The 23,565-nt window shown below is 41.8% G+C and overlaps 1 protein-coding gene across 6 annotated transcripts in view; it reads left to right on the forward strand.

Annotated features, from left to right (window-relative positions):
• Positions 1-23,565, forward strand: part of foxp1b (forkhead box P1b) — a 502,439-nt gene that overhangs the window by 156,451 nt on the left and 322,423 nt on the right. For 2 of the 6 annotated variants that reach the window (XM_078209452.1, XM_078209455.1), the window contains exon 1: positions 16,574-16,674. The exons of 3 other annotated variants lie outside the window; for them this stretch is intronic. The gene's annotated coding sequence lies outside the window, so the exon portion shown is untranslated. Of the gene's footprint in view, positions 1-16,573; positions 16,675-23,565 lie in introns of those variants that run through there. One more of the 6 variants, XM_078209453.1, reaches the window with a different exon arrangement.

The raw sequence follows: 23,565 nt of genomic DNA on the forward strand, positions 1-23,565 counted from the left end.
ACCTTTAGGGCTGAATGGTCAGTTTCTGTGCTATAAATACTTTATAACATCTTGTAATTAATTGCCTTTTACAATTTGACATTTATTTGCTTTACTTGCCTCTACCAAAATTACTTCTGGCTATGAGAACAGAGGTTCAACAGTTAAGTGTACTCAGTGACACTCAATGGGGCAATTCTATGAACACATGCCACTTCTGCTCTGCCGGAACTATTTTCATAAATAACGTTAAGTGACATTTTACATTGAAAAATTCTCAGCACCACCTACAGGTACTGTGATTATCTGTGGACAGTTTTGTACTAGGTTTTACCACAGATAGACAAAGCCTGACACGAGGAGTTTTGTAAATTGGCAGGCTTCTGTAGTTAGAGACAGAGGCTGCAAAATTCAGTGTAGTACCCATATTTTCAACACTACGTGTATCAATCACTGTGTTTATAAAATGGTGTCTGTGACATGCACTCATGTGTTAGCTACGCTATGTGCCATTTTGCTGAAGCATTGACCTGATGCAGAGAGCTTGCATCAGAATAGATAGAATATGGGCCAGAATTCTCCGGCCGTTCATGCCGGCAGGATTCTCTGGTCCTGCCAGCAGCGCACCCCCGCCCGCGGTTTTCCCATCGGTGTGGGGTGATGTCAGCGTAAACTCCCATGACAACGGCGGAACCAGAGAATCCTACTGCTAGCGAACAATGCGCCACTTCCCGCCGGCTGGAAATATGCGACTGGCAGGCTGGAGAATCTCGCTCATGGTGTCAGTCAGAGTGTAAGCCTGATTTGGTGAAAGTGCTGCCATTATCTTAACCTTGTACAACTGAACATGAATTCAGTCGTTGGAATGATAGCCAAAGCTGTTCTATTTGAAGGGGTTTTCAACTTCTTTCAGTTCGGTTGCTGTTTGATGTTTGCTGGCTGTTGCTGAGTTAATAGGAGTATTCAGTGGTTTGTACTGTTATTTAATGTTGGTCAAGTCTACAGGGACTGGTTGGCATGTAGTGGAGGCCTTGATTTACACTTCAAGGGGTCTGCTCAGACCACTTGCTCCCCCTACACAAGTGCAATAGTTTCCATCATCTTCACCTGTAGTGTAAGAGAGAGATTGAGCAGAGGTAACACAGAAAAGGGCAAGCTGCTCGAAGAGTGAGAAGGAGGAAGAGGAGATAGGATAAGACTCTGGGCAGGAGGCCGTATCTGCCAGGGTCTGCAGAGACCAATTCTCTTACCTCAACCCCAGCAAGGAACAGTGTGTCAGATGTTTCCTCTTATCTAAGGATATGTTCACTGAAATCTGTTACTGCAGCCTCAGTGCAAGGTGAGGATGGAATTGTCACTGGTTGGGAAAATGACCACAAACATTTGTGTGTCACACACATTCCAGATGGGAGCATCTCTCAGTTCACCATTCACTGTTGGAGGTCACTGATGCTCTTGCCAGGCAGAAGCAAGTGAAGCATGCAAGTGACTTTGCAATGACTGCAGGTTCCCATGGTGCAAGGTGTCGTTGACTCTACAACTGTCATTTTGCAGGCACAAAGCCCTATATCAAGTTGGATCTGACCTCCACTGTGTACTTGGACATTTTACACAGACTTACTAACAAGTTTGCCACTGCATCAAGAAATTCAATGTGCATAACCATCAACCTTATTCTGTAGACTGCACCAATGAAGTCCTTGTCTGATTTCTTTGTAGTAGAACACGTGTGCAACTTCACGCTCCAGTTAGCTGGCAGCTGTGCTACCCATGTCACTTGCCCTGGCTGCAGGCCACATGTGCCTAGTGTGTCACCATGTACGGATCCTGCCTCTGAGCTATTCTGTAAAGTCAGGAGAATGTCAATATCCGTGCTGTAGTCTATGAGTATGAGAGCAAGTGACAATGTTTCATCTTCATCACTGCTTTCCTGCTCTTCCATCTGTTGCTCTTCTACCACTGCCTGGTCAGGTGGCAATTCTTAGATATGTGAAAGTCAGACAAGGGGAAGGGTTGTGGTGAGGTGGGATGAAAGCTAAAGATGCACACTTACAGCATGTGCAGCTCTAAATCAGAAGAGATAGTGGGATGAGGGGAATTTGGATGTGAGGAGGAGGATTAGGTATGAATGTACTTCAAATTTCAATGGTTTGAGCCTCACTAGTGTTCACTGCCTTGGTTATGGCTGCTCCAATGATGGAAAACATCATCTTCATCAATGTGTTAATAAGGATAAGCAACCGTGCCTATCTCCAATGGTTGGATGCTGCTGTCTCCAGTTATGTGTCACTTTCTTCTACAAGAGAAAGGGAAATCTATCAATGAGTATGGTGCACCTATTTTGATGATTTGTCTATCATGGTTGAATAGCTGGCATTTACTCTGTGTGTGTGTGTGTGTGTGTGTGGCTTTAAAGGGTGAGCTGAAGTATTGAATGTGAGTGGAGAGATTATTAGTTGGAGAATTAACATTTTACACAGACCTGTTTATTCCCACTCTCTGCTTCCTTTTGAGCATTTGAGCAGTGTTTGGGTCTAATGGTTCAGCTGTAAAGATTTGGCATTTGAAATGAATTCACTGGGCCTTAACCACATGTGAGTTTATTAAACATTTTTTGGCATTGCATCCAGGTCTTCAGATCTACACTGTTTGCATTGACTATGCCAGCTATCTGTGTGCCCATTGTCCTCTCAGAGATTGTTTGTGGGGCTCCTGGTCCCCCGTAGATAGACATCTTTCCTCTCCTGCACCAAGGCCTTCAGTGCTGAGTCCAATAACCTTGGAACACCCTCCCTGCCCTCTTGTGTCCTCTGGTACATCAGACTATCTTCCCTAGCCATTTCTAACACCTGCTGCAGCCAGAATACACCCCCCATTAAGAGGTGCATACAAACTTTAAGTGGTGCTAGCCTCGCATGAACCTGGGGACTCCTGCTGATGCATGCAGATGTTCAACAGTGCATTTTGGCACTGGGTTACATGCTGCTATCAGTTAAATTAGCAGGCAGTGCAAAGTTTGCATGCTGCATGCATCACATCTGTTTCAGCTGCTAATGACTTTTGCTACCAAAGTAATTAGCAGTCATCAGAAATTTTAGAGAGATATAGGAATAGTAACTATGGGCATTTTAATCTCATTTCCCTTGGGCTGAATATGTGAAATGCATCTTGGTTGACAATTGACTTGTTCCTAAATGTGAGAGGTGGTCTAAGATGACTGGTAGACCTAGCAGTTGAACCTGTGAACATCAGATTGGGATGCAGATCTCAGCTGTTTAAATGATTATATTACATGTATGTCTAGACATTTTACACATTACATGTGTACCTGGACATATTAAATGATGATATTACATGTGTAACCTCTTTCTAGAGGAGAAAAAGACTGGTGAAGACAAATGTAGGTCCCTTACAGTTAGAATCAGGTGAATTCATAATGGGCAACAAAGAGATGGCAGACCAGCTGAACAAATACTTTGGATCTGTCTTCACTAAGGAGGACACAAATAACCTTCCAGAAATACTAGGGGACAGACGGTCTAGCATGAAGGAGAAACTGAAGGAAATCCTTATTAGTCAGGAAATTTTATTGGGAAATTGCTGGAATTAAAACCCGATAAGTCCCCAGGGCCTGATGCTCTGCATCCCAGAGTACCCAAGGAAGTGGCCCCAGAAATATTGGACGCATTGGTGATCATTTTCCAGCATTCTATAGACTCTGGGAGAGTTCCAGTGGATTGGAGGGTAGTAATGTAACCCCACTTTTTAAAAAAGGAGGGAGAGAAAATGTGGAATTATAGACTGGTTAACCTAACATCGGTGGTGGGGAAAATGCTCGAGTCAATTATTAAAGATGTAATAACTGAGCATTTGGAAAGCGGTGACAGGATCGGTCCAAGTCAGCATGGATTCACTAAAGGGAAATCATGCTTGACAAATCTTCTGGAATTTTTTGAGGATGTGACCAGTAAAGTGGACAAGGGTGAACCATTGGATGTTGTGTATCTGAACTTCTAAAGTGCTTTTGACAATGTCCCACACAAGAGGTTAGTAAGCAAAAGTAAAGCTCATGGTATTGGGGATAATGTATTGACGTGGATAGAAAACTGGTTGGCAGACAGGAAGCAGAGAGTGGGAATAAACAGGTCCTTTTCAGTGTGGCAGACAATGACAAGAGGGGTACTGCAGGGTTCAGTGCTGGGACCCTAGTTATTCACAATATACATTAATATTTGGACAAAGGAATTGAACGCAATATCTCCAAATTTGTAGAAGACACCAAGCTGTGTTGCAGTGTGTGCTGTGAGGAGGATGCTAAAAGGCTGCAGGGTGACTTGGACAGGCTGGCTGAGTGGGAAAACACTTGGCAAGTGCAATATAATGTGGATAAATGTGAGGTTATCCACTTTGGTGGCAAAAACCCGGAAGAAAGATTATTATCTGAATGGTGGCAGTTTAGGAAAAGGAGAAGTGCACTGTGCTGTCATGATGGAACAGTCACTGAAGGTTGGCATGCAGGTACAGCAAGTGGTGAGGATAGCTAATGGCATGCTGGCTTTCAGAGCAAGAGGATTTGAGTATAGGAATAAGGACGTCTTGCTGCATTTATGCAGGGCCTTGGTGAGGCCATACCTTGAGTATTGTGTGCACTTTTGATCTCCTAGTCTGAGGAAAGACATTCTTGCTATTGAGGAAGTCCAGCGAAGGTCACCAGACCTTCTCACTGTGCTCACTGGAATTTAGAAGAATGAGAGGGGATCTCATGGAAACATATAAAATCCTGATGGGACTGGACAGGCTAGATATGGGAAGAGTATTCCCGATGTTGGGAAAGTTCAGAACGAGGGGTCACAGTCTAAGAATAAGGGGTAAGCCATTCAGGACTGAGATGTGGAAGAACATCTTCACTCCGAGAGTTGTGAACCTGTGGAATTCTCTACCACAGAAAGCTGTTGGGGCCAGTTCATTGGATGTGTTCAAGAGGGAGCTGGATATGGCCCTTGTGGCTATAGGGATCAAAGGGTATGGAGAGAAAGCGGGACTGGGATACTGAAAGCGCGTGGTCAGCAATTATCATATTGAGTGGCGGTGCAAACTCAAAGGGCCGAATGGCCTACTCCTGAACCTATTTTCTATATTTCTATGTTAATTTAATATACCTTATAAACTGTTACCTTCATTAATGTGCTCATTGCCAAATTAATAAAATAGATTATTTCATAAAATTCTGGAGCCGCTAAACAAAATGTAAGTTTTTCTATAGTACATGGAAAAGCACGTGAAAAATTGTTCCTGCTTCTCATTTGTTCATCATGGTACAATTGATGATTCATGTTTAAAAATCCAGTATTTATAATGTCACAATGGTCCAAACTTAAAAGGTTTTGCATATTAGCTGCTCATCCTTCGATCAAGAAGTTTGTCATAAAAGAATAATGGACTCACAAATCCTTTTGAGATGCTTTTATTTTGGAGACTATTAGAACACTCTCTCTCAAGCTTTGAACCCCGCACTGATTTATTTTCATTTTAGCTGTAGTGATATGTCCTCAAATCTCAGATCTTAGTAAGTATTGTCTATTTTGTCTTACCCATCAGTCCCCAAAATATATGGAGGTGGTGTGAAACTCCATATTGTACCTGTAACATAGTCCTCTAACATAAGTGTAAGATCCCTTCTTTGTGAAATAATTTGGCAATTAAAAAAGAAATGTAATCTTTCACGTGGGCAAATATCACACTGAAGATATGATTTAACTGGTGCAATTTGGATGTGGAAAATGGCAGGTTTGTATATTTTTGTTCTTTCAAAGGATGTGGGCATAGCTGACTAAGGTGTGGAGATGCCGGCGTTGGACTGGGGTAAACACAGTAAGAAGTTTAACAACACCAGGTTAAAGTCCAAAAGGTTTATTTGGTAGCAAAAGCCACACAAGCTTTCGGAGCTCTAAGCCCCTTCTTCAGGTGAGTGGGAATTCTGTTCACAAACAGAGCTTATAAAGACACAAACTCAATTTACATGAATAATGGTTGGAATGCGAATACTTACAACTAATCAAGTCTTTAAGAAACAAAACAATGTGAATGAAGAGAGCATCAAGACAGGCTAAAAAGATGTGTATTGTCTCCAGACAAGACAGCCAGTGAAACTCTGCAGGTCCACGCAACTGTGGGAGTTACATATAGTGTGACATGAACCCAATATCCCGGTTGAGGCCGTCCTCGTGTGTGCGGAACTTGGCTATCAGTTTCTGATAGCCAAGTTCCGCACACACGAGGACGGCCTCAACCGGGATATTGGGTTCATGTCACACTATTTGTAACTCCCACAGTTGCGTGGACCTGCAGAGTTTCACTGGCTGTCTTGTCTGGAGACAATACACATCTTTTTAGCCTGTCTTGATGCTCTCTCCATTCACATTGTTTTGTTTCTTAAAGACTTGATTAGTTGTAAGTATTCGCATTCCAACCATTATTCATGTAAATTGAGTTTGTGTCTTTATAAGCTCTGTGAACAGAATTCCCACTCACCTGAAGAAGGGGCTTAGAGCTCCGAAAGCTTGTGTGGCTTTTGCTACCAAATAAACCTATTGGACTTTAACCTGGTGTTGTTAAACTTCTTACATAGCTGACTAAGCCAGCATTTTTTGTTACCCATCCGTAATTGCCCTTGAGAAGCTGGTGGTGAGCTGCAGAATTCCCAACCTCTGACCTGTTGTTGTAGCCACAGTATTTGTATGGCTAGTCCATTTGAGTTTCTGGACAATGGTACCCCCAAGATGTTGATATTGGGGGATTCAGCGATCATAATGCCATTGAATGTGGAGGGACGGTGGTTATATTCTTTTTTGTTGGAGATGGTCATTGCTTGGAACTTGTGTGGCACAGATGTTACTTGCTACTTATTAGCCCCAAACTAATTTTTATTCAGGTTATGCTGCATTTGGCCATTGCCTGCTTCAGTATCTGAGGAGTCATGCATGGTGCTGAAGATTGTGCAGTCATCAGCAACCATCCCCACTTTTGACCTTATGATGGAAGGAAGGTCATTGTTGAAGCAGCTGAAGATGGTTGGGCTGAGGACGCTACCCTGAGGAACTCCTACAATGATGTTCTGGAGCTGAGATAATTGACCTTCAACCACCACAATCATCTTTCCTTGTGCCAGGCATGAGGAGTTTCCACCGATTCCATTTGACTCCAATTTTGCTGTCCAATTTTGTTGTGGCTCCTTAATGTCACACTCAGTCAACTACTGCCTCGATGTTAGTCCTTCCCACCTCACTTCTTTGGTTCAGTTCTTTTGTCCATGTTTGAATTAAGGCAATAATGAGGTCAGGAGGTGAGTGGATCTGGTGGATTGAAAACTATCAGTGAGCAGGTTATTGTTGAGTTAAGAGCAACTTGATAGCACTGTCGACAATACCATTCATCACCATGTTGCTGATGGAGAGTAGACTAATGGGGCACTAATTGTCTGGGTTGGATTGGTCCTGCTTTTTGAGGACAACATACTTGGGCAGTTTTGCAGATGGCTTGGTAGATGCCAGTGTTGTAGCCAGATTGCCCTAGATAATAAATAAATATTACCCGGATGGATACATACTTCAAAGCTTTGTGTAATTGAGAAACTGAGGTGTAATTGGGATTGGAATCCAGACTTATGACAAATGCACCCCAATGTATCAGTGAAATAAGCTTAGAACATGGCACCATTCTTAATCATTGCATTTTAGCAACAGTGGGAGTCAAAGAACTAGAAAAAAATCACCCTGAATTAGGATTTCTTGTGACTGAAGTGCAAAGAAGAGGCCTCGATTCATTGCTTATCAGAATCCACAGAATAAAAGTCTGAACAGAAATGCTCAGGAAGGAGTAAAACCTGGAACACATAAACTGAAGCAATGGCTGCTTGAAACTGGCGAGGGAAAGGGAGGCACATTCCTATTAACTGTGGAGGAAAACAGATTGATTCCATTCTATTGTTGGTCCCTGATTTGCCTATTTTTGTATATTATCAAAGAGGCATCAGCGGTTATAGTTTGAATTTAATTCAGCCTGTTAGAGAAATGGCGAGGCAGGATTTCCACACTCCTATTGTGACCTCCCCAATTACTGTCTGTATTTTGGGCTGGCTAATTTAATATTCCAGGCAGGGTCAGAGAAGGAACTCTGCTCCAGATTGTTTCTCTGCTGCTCAGAGGGAGGGGGAAAGTCAGGTCACATGGCAGTCCAAAAGTTGCTGCAGTTTAAGAGCCAGAAGCATTGCAGATTGAGGAGAGTGAAGGAAATACAAAAACAAACTACACATTGACATTGATCTGAGGGGTAGGATGAGTTAGGAGACAAGGATTGACTGGGAATGGGAGGAAGAATTTAAGAACATGATAATGGGCTCACTCAGAGACAGAGAAATGACCACGATTGTGCATTTGATTATGATGAAGAGGGGGGGATGGGGGGTGGTATCATAGACCAAGAGAGGTGTAGATATTCTGAGGCCTCCAGAATAATCCTGGAGGAAGGTGAGAAGTAGTTAAAACAGTTTGGAATGGTTGATTAAATTATATAGGTACCAAGTGCTTGCTTGCTTTTGACCTTTGGAATTAAGATGGTAAAGATGGGATCAGTAGCATGGAAAAGGCAGAGATGGGAAATAGTCATATCTGAACTGGAAGGGCACCAATATCCTTCCTGGGAGGTTTGCTAGTGTGGTCCGGGTGGATTTAAACTAGTGTGGCAGGTGAGTGTGGCAGAACAGTAGGTCAGTAAGTGTAGAGACTGGGGATGAGAATGGGACCAAGGCCAGGCTAGCTAAGAGAAAGAGCAGGCTGGGGGAGGTTGAACTAAGTGGGCCAGGAGGTCTGGAATGCATCTGCTTCAATGCAAGGAGTATAACAGGTAAGACAGATGAACTTAGAGCCTTGATTCATGCGCGGAACTTGGATGTGGTTGCGGTAACGGAGATTTGGTTAAAAGAGGGACAGGACTGACAGCTAAATGTTCCGGGATATAGGTGTTTTAGGTGAGACAGAGGGGAAGGCAAAAGAGATGGGAGAGTTGCAATACTGGCTCGGGAACATATTACAGCTGTACAGAGGGAGGACACCTTGGAACGAGATACTGTGGGTAGAGTTCAGAAACAGGGAGGGGGCAGTCACAATGATGGGGGTGTACTAGAGGCCTCCCAAAAGCCCACGGGAAGTTGAAGAATGGACATGTGAGCAGATTCTGGACAGATGTAGAAATAATAGGGTTGTTGTAGTGGGAGACTTAAAATTTTCTCATATTGACTGTAAATCCCTTAGGGCCAGGGGTCTGGATGGTGAGGAATTTGTTAAGTGTGTCCAGGAAGGGTTTTTGGAACAATACGTTGATTGTCTGATTAGAGAGGGGGCTATACTGGACCTGGTACTAGGGAATGAGTCCAGCTGGGTCATCAGAGTTGCAGTGGGGAAACATGTGGTGAACAGTGACCACAATTTCATAAGTTTTCGGATATTCATGGAAAAGGACAAGTGTTGTCCTAGGGTTAAGTTGGGGGAAGGCTAACTATAACCGGATTAGGCAGGATTTGGAGGCTGTTCTTTGGGAGAGGCTATTTGAGGGTAAATCCACATCTGGCATTTAAGGAGCAGTTGATCGGAGTGCAGGGCAGGCATGTGTCTGTGAAAAAGAAGGACAGGAAAGGCAAGATTCGGGAACCGTGGATGACCAGGGAAATTATGTGTCTAGTCAAAAAGAAAAAGAATGCATACATAAGGTCTAGGCAACTAAAAATAGGTGAAGCACTTGAAGAATACTTGAAGAAAGTAGAAAAGAAGTCAAACAGGAAGTTAGGAGGGCAAAAAGCATCACGAAATGTCTTTGGCAGACAGGATTAAGAAGATTCCCAAGGCATTTTATACATATATTAGGAACAAGAGGGTAGCTGGAGAAAGAGTTAGTCCACTCAAGGACAAAGGAGGGAAGTTATGTGTAGAACCAAAGGAGGTGGCTGAGATCCTTAATGAGTACTCTGCATCGGTATTCACAAAGGAGAGGGACCCTTTGATTGATGGTGTCTCAGAGGGGTATGTAAACCCTCTACAGCAAGTCATCATTACGAGGGAGGTGTATTAAATTAAGGTAGACAAATCCCCAGGGCCAGATGGCATCTTTCCCAGATTACTGAGGGAGACAAGAAAGGGAATAGCTAGGCCTCTAACAGAAATCTTTGTTTCCTCGTTGGCCACAGGTGAGGTCCCAGAGAATTGGAGGATAGCCAAATGTTGTCCCGTTATTTAAGAAGGGTAGCAAGGATAACCCGGCTAATTATAGGCCAGTGAGCTTCACGTCAGTGATAGTGAAATTGTTGGAGAAGATTCTTAGGGATAGGATCTATACACATCTGGAACTGAATGGTCTTATTAGCGACAGACAGCATGGTTTTGTACGAGGGAGGTCATATCTCACTAATTTGATTGGGTTTTTTGAGAAGGTGACAAAAATGATGATTGAGGGAAGGGCCGTGGAGGTTGTCTACATGGGCTTTAGTAAAGCATTTGACAAGGTCCCTCATGGCAGGCTGGTGCAAAAGGTTAAATCACACGAGATCAAGGGTGAACTAGTTAGATAGAATCAGAACTCGCTTGGCCGTAGAAGACAGAGGGTAACGGTAGAAGGGTGTTTTTTCTGAATGGAGGTCTGTAACTCATGGGTGTTCTGCAGGGATCAGTGCTGGGACCTTTGTTGTTTGTAATATATATAAATAACTTGGAAGAAAACGTAGCTGGTCTGATTAGCAAGTTTGTAGATGATACTAAGATTGTCGGAGTTGTGGCTAATGATGAAGATTGTACAAGAACACAGCAGGATATAGATAGGCTGGAAAATTGGGTGGAGAACTGACAGATGGAAATTAATCCGAACAAATGTGAGGTGATGCATTTTGGTAGATCCAGTTCAGGTGGGAGCTATAAAATAAATGGCAGAATCATCAGGAACATTGACACACAGACAGATTTGGGATTTTCAGGTCTAAAGATCCTTAAAAGTGGCAGCACAGGTGGTGAAGAAAGCACATGGCATGCTTGCCTTCATCGGCCGGGCCATTGTGCATAAAAGTTGGCAAATTATGTTACAGTTATATAAACCGTTGGTTAGGCCACATTTAGAATACTGTGTCCAATTCTGGTTGTCACATTACCAGAAGGACGTGGAGGCTTTGGAGGGAGTACAGAAAAGTTTACCAGGAGGTTGCCGTGTATGGAAGGTATTAACTATGAGAAGAGATTGAATAAATTGGGATTATTCCCCCGGAAAGATTGAGGCTGATGGGCGACCTGATAGAAGTTTATAAAATTATGAGGGGCATAGATCAGGTGAACAGTTGGAAGCTTTTTCCCAGGGCAGAAATGACAATTACAAGAGGGCACAACTTCAAGGTAAGGGGGGGGAAAGGTTCAGTAGAGATGTGCGGGGAAAGTCTTTTATACAGAAGCTGGTGGGGGCCTGGAATGCACTGCCAAGTGAGATGGTTGAGGAAGACATGTTCGTGATAGTTAAGACTTAACTGGATAGCCACATGAACAGGTGGGGAATAGAGGGATACAAGGGGTTGGTCTAGATAAGACAACGTGATTGCGCAGGCTTGGTGGGCCGAAGGGCCTGTTCCTGTGTTGTACTGTTCTTTGTTTTTTTATAACGAATGACAGTGAAAATTAGGGTGTTGAATTCAGGAATGAAGAAGACAGCAATAATAAAGCTGTCATAAAAGGAGAAAGGACAAAGAGGAGTGGTTTGGAGTTGAGGTTTGTGAGGGAGTTGGGTGGGGAAGGAGGGTGATTTTTTTGCAAGGATGGAGTGCGAGTATAATGGATGGAGGGAGGCAGAAGGTTTTGGTAAGAATAACAAGGAAATGGTCTGAGATAGTTTTGATGATTGAAAAGTTGGAGGTAGGCTGACTTGTTGAGCTGACAAGATCGGTGAGACAGCCTGTGGCTGAGGATGCAGTCAGAGAGGAATAGATTTTGATAAGTCACCATGGGGCTCAGTAGGGGCAGCAAAAAGGCAATGGATCAAGCTGCTTAAAGGGAAAGCAGTTTCCAGAGACAAAAGGAGAGAGACCAAGATGGAACTTGGCAGTAAGTGCTATTATATTGCCAGAGTTTATTGGACGGTGTATTCCCTAAACTGCTTTAGGGAAAGAAAAGTGCTGTCCAGAGATAGGTGGGATAGAGTTGTTGGGGAAGGATTGTGGCTTGTGTGTGACTAGATATTCAGAGAATGTGGTTGGCACTTAACTATCTCTGAAATAGTCAAGCAAGCCGCTCAGTTGTATTCAAGAAGGCAGCTCACCACCACCATCTCAAGTGTAATTGGAGATGGGCGATAAATGTTGGCCATTCCAACTATACCCACATTCTGTGAATGCATAAACAAAAACAATTACATTTATGATGTGTCTCAACGCTGCAAAAATCTAGCTTGGTGTTGGGCAAATCGTCTATTATATTCGTATTTATTCTTAGAAGAAATCTTAGAAACCCTACAGTGCAGAAAGAGGCCATTCGGCCCATCGAGTCTGCACCGACCACAATCCCACCCAGGCCCTACCCCCATATCCCTACATATTTACCCCCTAATCCCTCTAACCTGCGCATCCCAGGACACTAAGGGCAATTTTAGCTTGGCCAATCAACCTAACCCGCACATCTTTGGACTGTGGGAGGAAACCGGAGCACCCGGAGGAAACCCACGCAGACACGAGGAGAATGTGCAAACTCCACACAGACAGTGACCCAAGCCGGGAATCGAACCCAGGTCCCTGGAGCTGTGAAGCAGCAGTGCTAACCACTGTGCTACCGTGCCGCCCTTTTCTCTATTCTCTTTTCCTATAGCTCCTCATTGGAACTATAAGGTACGTGCTACTTAAGACATCAACAAACTTCAACTATTTTCCTGGCTGAAAAGGCAATTCACCAGATGTCCTATTACTTATAGCCTTTTTTGAAATACTATCAAGTGTTTTTGCTTAGGAGAGCTCATGATCTGCCTATAGTCACACTGACTCAACTTAGGTTTATTGATGCTGTTGCTCAACTGTACATATTACTGCTAATAACTTTTCAATCTGTTGTATTATACAATATATAAGTATTCGGCTTCCTTTAGATATTGGGCCGTTTCAACCGCACAAATGTTGTTTCTGTGGCATCTCCTTGCTGCATATTTTACTATTTTTGTGCTGTCTAAACCACTGCTTAACTTATCAAAATCACTTGGTCATAATCATTTGAGCTTGGCAGTGTGAGCATCCTTTTGTGTCCATATTCTCAGTTAGATCATAGACATCATTGAATTCATAAAATCCAGCAAGATAACTGTCTTACAAAATTATACTTTGAATTCTTGTGACTTTTGCGGACCTTAATATTTCAAAAACTCTGTGATCTTTTCCAGCTCTTGTTTCAAGCCTTGATTACAGGGAGATACAATATAAACACAACTTCTGGCACATTAATTGAGTTTTATCTCTGTTTAAGTTTAACATTTTACATATGACTTTTGGTGAGGGCATGGTTGCTAAATTTGCGAATGATACAAATATATGTAGAGGGACAGGTAGTGTTGAGGAAGTGGGGAGGCTGCAGAATGACTTGGACAGGCAAGGAGAGTGGGCAAAGAAGTGGCAGATGGAATACAATGTGGGAAAGTGTGAAGTTATGCACTTTGGTAGGAAGAATAGAAGCGTAGACTATTTTCTAAATGGGGAAAGGCTTCGGAAATCTGAAGCACAAAGGGACTTGGGTCCTAGTTCAGGACTCTCTTAAAGTTAACATGCAGGTTCAGTTGGCAGTTAGGAAGGCAAATTCAATGTTGGTGCTCATTTCTAGAGGACTCAAATACAAGAGCAGGATGTACTGCTGAGGCTGTATAAGGCTCTGGTCAGACCCCATTTGGAATATTGTGAGCAGTTTTGGGCTCCATACCTAAAGAAGGATGTGCTGGCCTTGGAGGGGGTCCAGAGGAGTTTCACAAAAATGATCCCAGGAATGAAGGGTTTGTCATATGAGGAGCGGTTGAGCAGTCAGAGTCTACACTCGATGGAGTTTAGAAGGATGAGGGTGGATCTAATTGAAACTTACAGAATACTGATAGGCTGAGATAGAATGGATGTGGAGAGAATGTTTCCGCTAGTGGGAGAGACTAGAACTCAAGAGCACAACCTTAGAGTAAAGGGACAATTCTTTAAAACTGAGATGACAACGCAGGCATCTCCACATCGAGGAATTTCTTCAGCTAGAGGGTGGTGCATCTGTGGAATTCATTGCCACAAAGGGCTGTGGAGGCCAGGTCATTGAGTGTCTTTAAGACAGAGATAGATAGGTTCTTGATCAATAAGGCGATCAAGGGTTATGGGGAGAAGGCAGGAGAATGGGGATGAGAATCATATCAGCCATGATTGAATGGCGGAGCAGACTTGAAGGGCCGAATGCCCTAATTCTGCTCCTATATCTTATGGTCTCTTGAGGTACCTTCCATGGTCAATGACTTCTTTAACTGTGTTACTTTCAACATGCACCAGGATGTTAGCTACCTTTGCTCCGGTTGGTTCTTGATTGCTGAATGTTAACCTGCGCAACACTTCAGAATTAATTTTTTATTGTCTGTGAGACACTTTGTGAATGCAAGTTATTTTTACTCTCCCCTTCTCACTAACCCATGACCATGACACTTATTAGCCTTATTCAGCTTTAAAGTAATAGCAGCTTATGCTTATATAGTCTTTAAAATAAAAAAGCATCCCAAGACACTTCATAGGAGCATTATAAAACAAAACATGACACTGAACCACATGGAGGATATTAGATCAGATGACCAAAAGCTTGGTCAAAGAGGTAGGTTTTATGGAACGTCTTAAAAGGTGGAAAGGGAGGGAGCGTGTTGTCGGAAGAGAATTCCATGGCTTAGACCTCGGCAATTGAATGGTGAAGTGATTAAATCAGTGATGCTTGGGAGATCAGGATTAGAGAATTGCAGGGTTGTAGGGCTAGATAAGGTTACAGAAATAGGGAAGGAGATATAGTTTCAACATATTTAAACCATTTAATATTGTTCCCTGTCCTTTTACTTATTTTCTCCAGTTCAGCTTTATAATTTTTCTCTCATGCTTTGGATTGTTCCAGTTGTTTTTTTGATGTTTGAACATTTAGTTGTAGCAACCAAAACTTCACATTGTGCTTCACATGTTTTGATGCAAACGTTTATTGCAATTCCTGCGTAGCTGACCATATGTGGGACCTTTTCCTTTTTGCTGTTATGGGTTCTGCCCACAGTACTTACACTTTGTATTGATACTGGCAGCTGTTGCTATGCTCACTTCTTGGACCGTTGAATGTTGTTTGGCTTTAGACTTACTTTCTACTTTAAATCCTGAAATGTGTCTGTGTTCTATAGGCACTTAATACACTCTTTTAAAAAAAAGTTCTGCAACTCGGGGCATAATTTGCTAAATCTAAATGTTTTGCTAAGAAATATCTCCCTCAGTTGTGAGCCTCTAATTTCACATACAGGCTGATCTCTGACTAATAATCTTACAATTTCCAACAATTGTATTTTAATGGCAATTGTTCCAACAATCGCCCTTAAGAAAAGAGCAAGGGTGTGCTGCCAGTCGGTCAAAAGCTGACCATGGCTGTGAATACCTTTGTATTGAGATGCTTCCAGGCTGGAAGGTGGCATCTATCATTGATTGCTGTTAAAGACCATCCAGTTCACTAATGCCCCTTAAGGAAGGAAATCTGTCATCCATTCCACATCTGGTCTACATGTGACTCTGGACCCATGGCAGTGTGAGTGGCCTGTGACTGACCTCTGAAATGGCCAAGCAAGTCACTTAGTTCAAGGGCAATTAAGGATGGGCAAGAAATACTGGCCTTGCCAGCAACGCCCACACCTCATGAAAGATTCAAACTTATGCCCTACTCACTTACCCTTTACTCACCCCACTCATTCACATTAAATACCTTTTCTGCAAATTGGGTTCTTTCAAATCTGTGCAATAGCTATTAGTCCAGCAGTCATGTCATTTTTTTCCTTTGCCATGTTGAAACTTGCTCTTGCTATTCATTCACTTATTTTTATTTCTTTTCATTGACAGGTTCCTATAAAATACACAATATGCCTGCAACTGTTAAAAATCTAATAGTTATTGCTTCCACAACCTCCTTCTGTGTTTTGGGGACTTTTCTGAAATTGAAAATGTGTACATGTAATGAACAGCAGACTGCTATTAGATATGAAAGGGGCAGAAGAAAATTTTGCCAATTTTCCGCAAAGGTTTTTGGCAGAGAACTTTTGACTCCAATTTCTTTTACTTTCTGTCATTGGTACCAACTGATATTGGGCAGCAATTTAGAATAAAGTTCGCCCACCTTGATATTTCCAAGCAAGAACATTTTATTATCCCTACAATCCCTTTTGCCGTTGAATATTGGCCCAGGTCATCTGAGAAACGGCAGTCATCGTCATGTTGCTGCTGCATCTGAAAATTTGTCTGACCCAATATTGTTCTGCATTTCTAATGGGGTCTTTCAAATGTGTCTGTCCCAGAAATGCAGAGCACAGCGCCCCTTTGAGAACTCCAACTGATCATAGTAGAGTCAGAGGAAGACAACACAGACCCCTTTTTACAGCACTAGCTGCTGTATGGTAAGTTTAAATGTCCAGTTTGAATGTTAAGTGAATGAATGAGGCGAGTAGAGCGTAGGTGGGTGAAGTAGGTAAGTGAGTAGGGCATAAGTTTTATTCTGTCATGGGATGTGGGTGACACTAGCAAGGGCAGTATTTCTTGCCCATCCTTAATTGTCCTTGGACTGAGCGACTTGCTTGGCCATATCAGAGGGCAGTTACAAGTCACGCACATTGCCATGGGCCTGGAGTAACATGTAGGCCAGGTGTGGTGAGAATGACAGATTTCCTTCCTTCAAGGGCATTAGTGAACTAGATGGACTTTTACACCAATCAATGATAGATTCATGGTCAGTATTACTAAAACCAGCTTTCTATTCCAGTTCCATTAACTAAATTCAAACTCCACCACACAGTAGTGCTCCGCCACATTAGGATCTGAATTCATGCCCCAAAACATTAACATGGATCTCTGGATTACATTTACCACTATCCCACTGTCTCCCTCCAGTCATGGGTGAGTTGGGTTAGTGGGTAGGTGGTTAAGTGGGTAGGTGGATCAGAGGGTATGTGGGTTAGGGGATAGGTGAGTTAAGATGTAGGGGGTGAGGTGGGTGGAATAAGTGGTTACTATGCCTTATGAAGGAAAAGACTTCCTCTATTTGAATGCGTGGAAAAGTATCTATTTATTTGACTATTCTTTTACTGGTGCTTCATATTATTATTAAATATTGGCTCAAAATTGCTATTTAGCTAGTAATTATTGACATGTTTAGAAACTATATATTTCTGCATGTATTAATAAATGGTTACCTCCTTACAACTTGAAAGCTTATTTACTGGAATAGATTTACACTACAATTTTTGTAACAGAATTTTAGTACTCAATCGCTTTCAGAAGATTTGAGGGGATGTAAATGGAAAAATATAAAAACCTAATCTTAAGTTGAAGGGAAGCAATGTGTCACATTCAAAAGCAATATACATGTATAACCATGTGAGAACACACCTTTATTTGATTCCTCTTGCCTGTGCAATAGAGGAATGGGGAAGTTTTGAATTTGATTGGAATTTTTACGAAGCATAGAATTACCAGTGAAATTTACTTTTGCATTGCATTAATGCAAGCCCAATTATTTCATCTTTGCACAAGTACACATAATGGAAACCAATTATCAACTCGCGATGACCAGTTCTCCCCCTTTCTAATCATGGTATTAAAGGTATATGAATGTGTTTGCACTGCATACCACTTTATGGAAAATAGTTCATCGCCACAGTCATTTTCAGCTAGAAGAATGATCTGCAATACAAATTATTCCATGCCATTTTCTGTGCAACTCATTGATTGTCAGTCTGGGGATGGAGGACTACTTTTAGATCCCTGCTGAGTGGGAAGATTTTGTTCTGACGAGACATGCCGTCTAGTGGCTAGCATGGGAATTGACACAATTTCCTGCAGGCTGGTTTGAGTGACAGCCAACCCTCAAATCATGTGTCAGTTTGGTGGGGAAGTCACTTTCTACAGTGCTTGATATCACACCATTATAGTTTCATCATTATTCAGGTACTGCAAATGCAATGGAAGTAGCTTCCTATGGGATGCCTGTGCTAACTTATCCGGTAGACAGTTGACATTTGTTCGCAGTATTGAAATTGTGGTACTATTTCAAACATGACTAATTCTTTCACTCTCACGACATTGGTGTTAAGAACTCAGTGCTTTGATTTGAAGGAGGTCTGGTGTCAGCACGCTCTATTTTGCTCACCCAAAGAAAAATATCACAGATGAGTCCAGGCCCAATAAAATCAGGCATTATTACTTTCTCAAGCCATTTTCATTGTTAAATATTGCAGCATAGAAATTCCAGCCCTGAATGGGACCGGAATCCAGCGGACCTGGAGCAAACCAATTCTGCCAGAAAGTGTTTTTGCCTGCCTGGTTTCAACTCATACCTATTGTACCAAAAGCTTTCAATTGAGTGCGTGGGACGTCTGTCATCACCTCGCCCTGATGTTCCTTTTGCGGCATGTCTGGCTGAATTCCAGTTTTCTCAAATCTGACGTTATGCCTCATGTAGACCCAATTGTAAGTGCACATGCATGAAGCAGGTGTACTTAGTGTACACAAATTTGTGTGTTGTTCGACAGAACCACATTCAAATAGCAATCCATTCCAAATAGATTAATTGCAATTTGAATTTGGCCTAACAGCAAAGCAGCAGCAATGATGAAGGTTTGGATCCTCTCGCAGACCTGCATGTTCTTCCCCCTGACAGAGTGGCAGGTTTCTGCTTTGAAATCCTGCTGAGGCCATGTGGTAGGTGTCCACTCAGTAGCACCTGGCCCTATTATTTAAATGGCCTTATCCCTGGGACAGTGTCATGGTGAGGCCAGACTCACACAGCAGCAACAAAGTTGGAATTTCTCACCCTATTTTTAAAATAAAATTTAAATAAAAATTTGATGGTAACTTGTTTCATGAAACTTTCTAAATAGTTTAAGTCACTCTTTTGAAAAATAGAGTGCATGCCAGGCTTAGCTGATAGCATTAAAGCAGCTCAATCAGAAGGTTGAGGGCATGACCAATTCTGAGCCTGGAGCAGTCCAAGGCTGGCACTCCAGTACAATATTGGAGGAAGTGTCCTATTACCTGAGGGACCATTCCTCAAAGCAGATCTCAAAACAAAAGTTCTACTGATTTGGTAACAGTTAAATGAGAACTGGAATTCTCCCAGTGTCCTGGTTGATGTTCTCCTCTTAAGTCATACTAAAACAGATTAAGGTCATTCTTTTTTTACTGTTAATGGAATCTTGCTGTGCACAAAATGGCTAATTTGTTTGTCTGCATCTCAACAGTTATGATTTTCAAAGATTAATTGTGTGCTAAGTGCTTTGAGATATTTATGCGAGGTGATAAGGTGCTAAATAAATGCATTTAAAAATATATAAATTCCACAGCGATAGTTGTTGCATTCAATTACATAGGGAATGATTCTTGCATCCAATTTTCTTTGACATAAAAGCCACAAATAACCAATAAACAGGGCAACAGCTGTTCTGTATTCATTATCCTACCCATTCTGTTTCAAAATTTCTGCTTATGATGCTAAATAGATTTAAAAAACTTACTCATCAATGCACAAATCATGTGTGCAGATTAAGACAGATCCCAGGAATGTGAACTAGAACGCATAGTTAGGAATGGTTTGTGGTTGTGTCAGTCAGGGCCTGGACATTGTGTGCACTGTTTCATTGTGGAATATCTGATATTGTTGCCAAATGAGAAATTCTTAAAGTTAGGAAATCTTGCCTTCTTTAGAATGGTAACTTAATCAACCCCAATTTTGTTGGAATGAAAGAGTTTTGGAAACATTGGAAAGGTTAGCCTACATGTTCCAAACTGTAAAAGATTGTTTCCAAAACTTGTTAATTTAAATTTGGATTGAGAATGAATGCACTCTATTGTGACTGTGGTGACCAGATGTTTACTTTAAATCCCATACTCTGCAAAAAAAAAATGAATGTTACACCCAACTAAAACATCCATGTTTTCTTTGCTGTATCAAATTTTGCTGTGTTGAATTCTGGAACTGCAATTATTGTTGACCACATTCTAGTCGACTGTCAAATTTGTAACTTTTGGATGAGTTGTACTTCATTGAATTGAACAGAACAGCTGCAGCAGATCCTTACAAATCAAAATGTCATAACGAGTTGCTATAGCAATGCATATGTTTGCAATCTGCACGATTATTCTGAGTGTGCAAAACGTGTTGAAATACAATTATTTGCAGGATATTTAAATATCCATTCCATTCATTTCTGCATGGAAATGTGTAGATGTGCAGATAAATTCAAACCACCTGTGTTTTATTGCAGGTAAAAGTGACTATGGGCATGGAATCTCAGTTTTGAAAGTGTAAATTCAGTGCTAAATTAGAGTTTGACTTCCATCCAACCCTGTTAAACGAGTATTATTAGTCTTCAGAATCTAATTCTGTTATAATAAGAAAACAAAGTTTACATTGGATAGCAGTAGGTAAGATTAATACAATGTCTAGGACCACTGCAATAAAAGCAAATTAGCGCAGATGCTGAAAGTCTGAAATTAAAAGATTTTTATTATAGTATGCAGTTGCTTTCACATGACTTAGGGTTGAAAGTATTGCCATTGCATCAGGAAATCTAAGTCAGGCCTGTTACCTCTAGAGGCAGTTCAGAGGTGGTCATAGAGGAGGGCTAGTGTGAGGTGGGCTGACTGGAAGACCTACCTCAGGTTCTTCAAGACTTCAATCCAGTTTCATTAAAGGTTGTTTGGCCTTCTTGCCATCAACAACATCTTTCCACCCATGCCAGCTCATAAACACAAGCCACTGCCATAGCCAGTCACCCAAAACGACTGTGGGCAGATAGACCTCAGGACCATATGGAGATGAAAATGAATTAAACTTCTAACCAACTAAAAAAGCTTTAACTCATACAGTTGATGCTACAAGCAAACACCCTCCCATTCATGAAATATATTGAAAGATTTTAAATGCCCTCAAGTGGCCAACCTGTTATGAAAACAAACTTCTATTCAGTAACCACATCAAAGATATTTAATCCTAAATGGCCTCTTAAAAATATCAATAAAAGGGTGAATTCCACCCACCTGCTGAGAGAAGTGGTTTTGAAACTTGTGAAACTCAACCAAGCATTCATAATGGGCTCAGCTGTAATAACAACCCTTGGGAAATGTCAACAATGGGGTCTTTTAAAATTGCCAAAACATACGGTAATTTTTTTCTAAGCTACACCAGATGGTCTTGTCAATCAGTGCATCTTTCTTTTACACGGACAGCTGATGTTTGCTTTATTCATGTTTAAATGGCAGGAGATTTAAAGGGCTTCAGGACATGATGCTTAAACAGACTGTATCCAGCCTTCAAGAGCATTTACATCCCTTTCAGCAATTTGTGACTTCCACATTGCGGGTTAAGGGTCTTGGAACAGCTAAAATGGGGTCCGTTTGAACTCAACATGAATTTCCAATGGCCTTACTGAGTTTGGGTTTCTGGCCTTTGTGATTCGCACTCTGCCCTCTTCCTCCTGCCAGGAAAAATGGGATTTACCAAAAATGTGGGTGGTATTTCAGTATCTAGTTTGCACCTGCCATTTTTAAAGACCTCTGAAGTCAGTCTGACTCCACGCAAATCTGGACTGTAGTCTTACTAGTTAACCACTAGTGTATTAATGTTCTTAAAAGTATACGAAATGATCAACACCAGGCTGCATTTAGCATTTTCATCCTGTTGATGGCATTTTGTTCTTGAGCGGGATTTATATCTGGTTGTGTGCGTTGGTGCCTCAAAGGGTAGTTTAAAGGCATAGCTTAACAGTGCTGCAAAAGATAGCAGAAGGTGCTTACCATTATACAAATAATTATATTGTTAGAGTTATACTTATGCAACATTGCTATAAGTAATATTTCGATTTGCTCTGTTTTTTCTCTGAATCTGGGATGCTTATGCCTGTCAGCCAGTTCTCTGTGTTTACAATTTTAATTCCTTTGATTCCTTCATCCTGGTGGCTGAATCGTAAACCAATCAAAAATATATAAATTTAGCTAAGGACATACTATTGTGCCTTTGTGCAGTTCTGTGTTTATAACTTTAAAAAAATCATTGCCAGGCTACATTGCTCTTTATTCCCCAATCCCCCCAGACCACATATCAACTACATTAAAATAATCTACAGACTACCCTGTGTCTGTGAGTTGGGAATCAGCTGTTGCTTGAGAGCTGCCTTGTAATTTTATCCCCATTCTCATGAATCTTGAGTCTGCTTGGCACAGTTAACACAGTAAGAGTTTTAACAACACCAGGTTAAAGTCCAACAGGTTTATTTGGTAGCAAATGCCATTAGCTTTTGGAGCGCTGCTCCTTCGTCAGATGGAGTGGAAATCTCCACACCATGGCACAGTTAATGCAGCCAATTGAACTCAGGAACACAGCCCAGTTGGTGGTACTGCCACGTGGCATTTCAAAAAGTGATGTGAGAGTGACTGCCCTCGACATCAAGTCAGCAATCAACAAAGTGTGGCATTAAATACCCTCGCAAAACTGAATTCAATGGGAATCAAGGGGGAAATGTTCCACTGGTTGGAATCATGCTTGTCACAAGGGAAGATATTTGTAGTCATTGGAAATCAACAATCCTAATCCCGGGACATCACTGCAGGAGTTCTTGAGGGTAGTGTCTGAGGCCAACCATCTTCAACTGCTTCATCAATGACCTTCCCTCCATCATTAGATCAGAAGTGGGACTATTCACGTTCAGTACTGTTTGTGATTCTTCAGATACTGAAGCCATCCACGTCCATATGCAGCAAGGCTTGGACAATATTAAGCTTTGTGCTGATAAGGGGCAGGATGCATTCATGTCATATTGGTACTAGGCAATGACCATCAACATCTTGGCTGTTACCACTGACCAGAAACTGAACTGAAACAGCTATTTCAATATTCCGGAAGAACGGTCAGAGATTGGGAATCCTTTGGTGACTAACTCGACTGCTGACTCTCCAAGACTTGTCTACCATCTACAAGGCACAAGTTAGGAATGTGATGGAATACTCTACACTTGCCTAGATGAGTACTGCTTCAACAACACTCGAGAAGCTTGACACAATCCAGGAAAAAGCAGCCTGCTTGAATGGCACCCCATTCATCACCTTAAACATTCACTCCCTCTACCAATGATGCACAGTGTTAGCAGTATGTACCATTACCAAGATGCACTGCAGCAACTCACCAGGTTTCCTCCAACAGCAACTTCAAACACGCGACCCCTGCCACCTTGACAGACAAGGGCAGCAGACACAAGTTCCCCTCCAAACCACAAACCATACTGATATAGAACAATGTC

The sequence above is a fragment of the Mustelus asterias genome, chromosome 3, assembly GCF_964213995.1.
Source record: "Mustelus asterias chromosome 3, sMusAst1.hap1.1, whole genome shotgun sequence".
Lineage (NCBI taxonomy): Eukaryota > Metazoa > Chordata > Chondrichthyes > Carcharhiniformes > Triakidae > Mustelus > Mustelus asterias.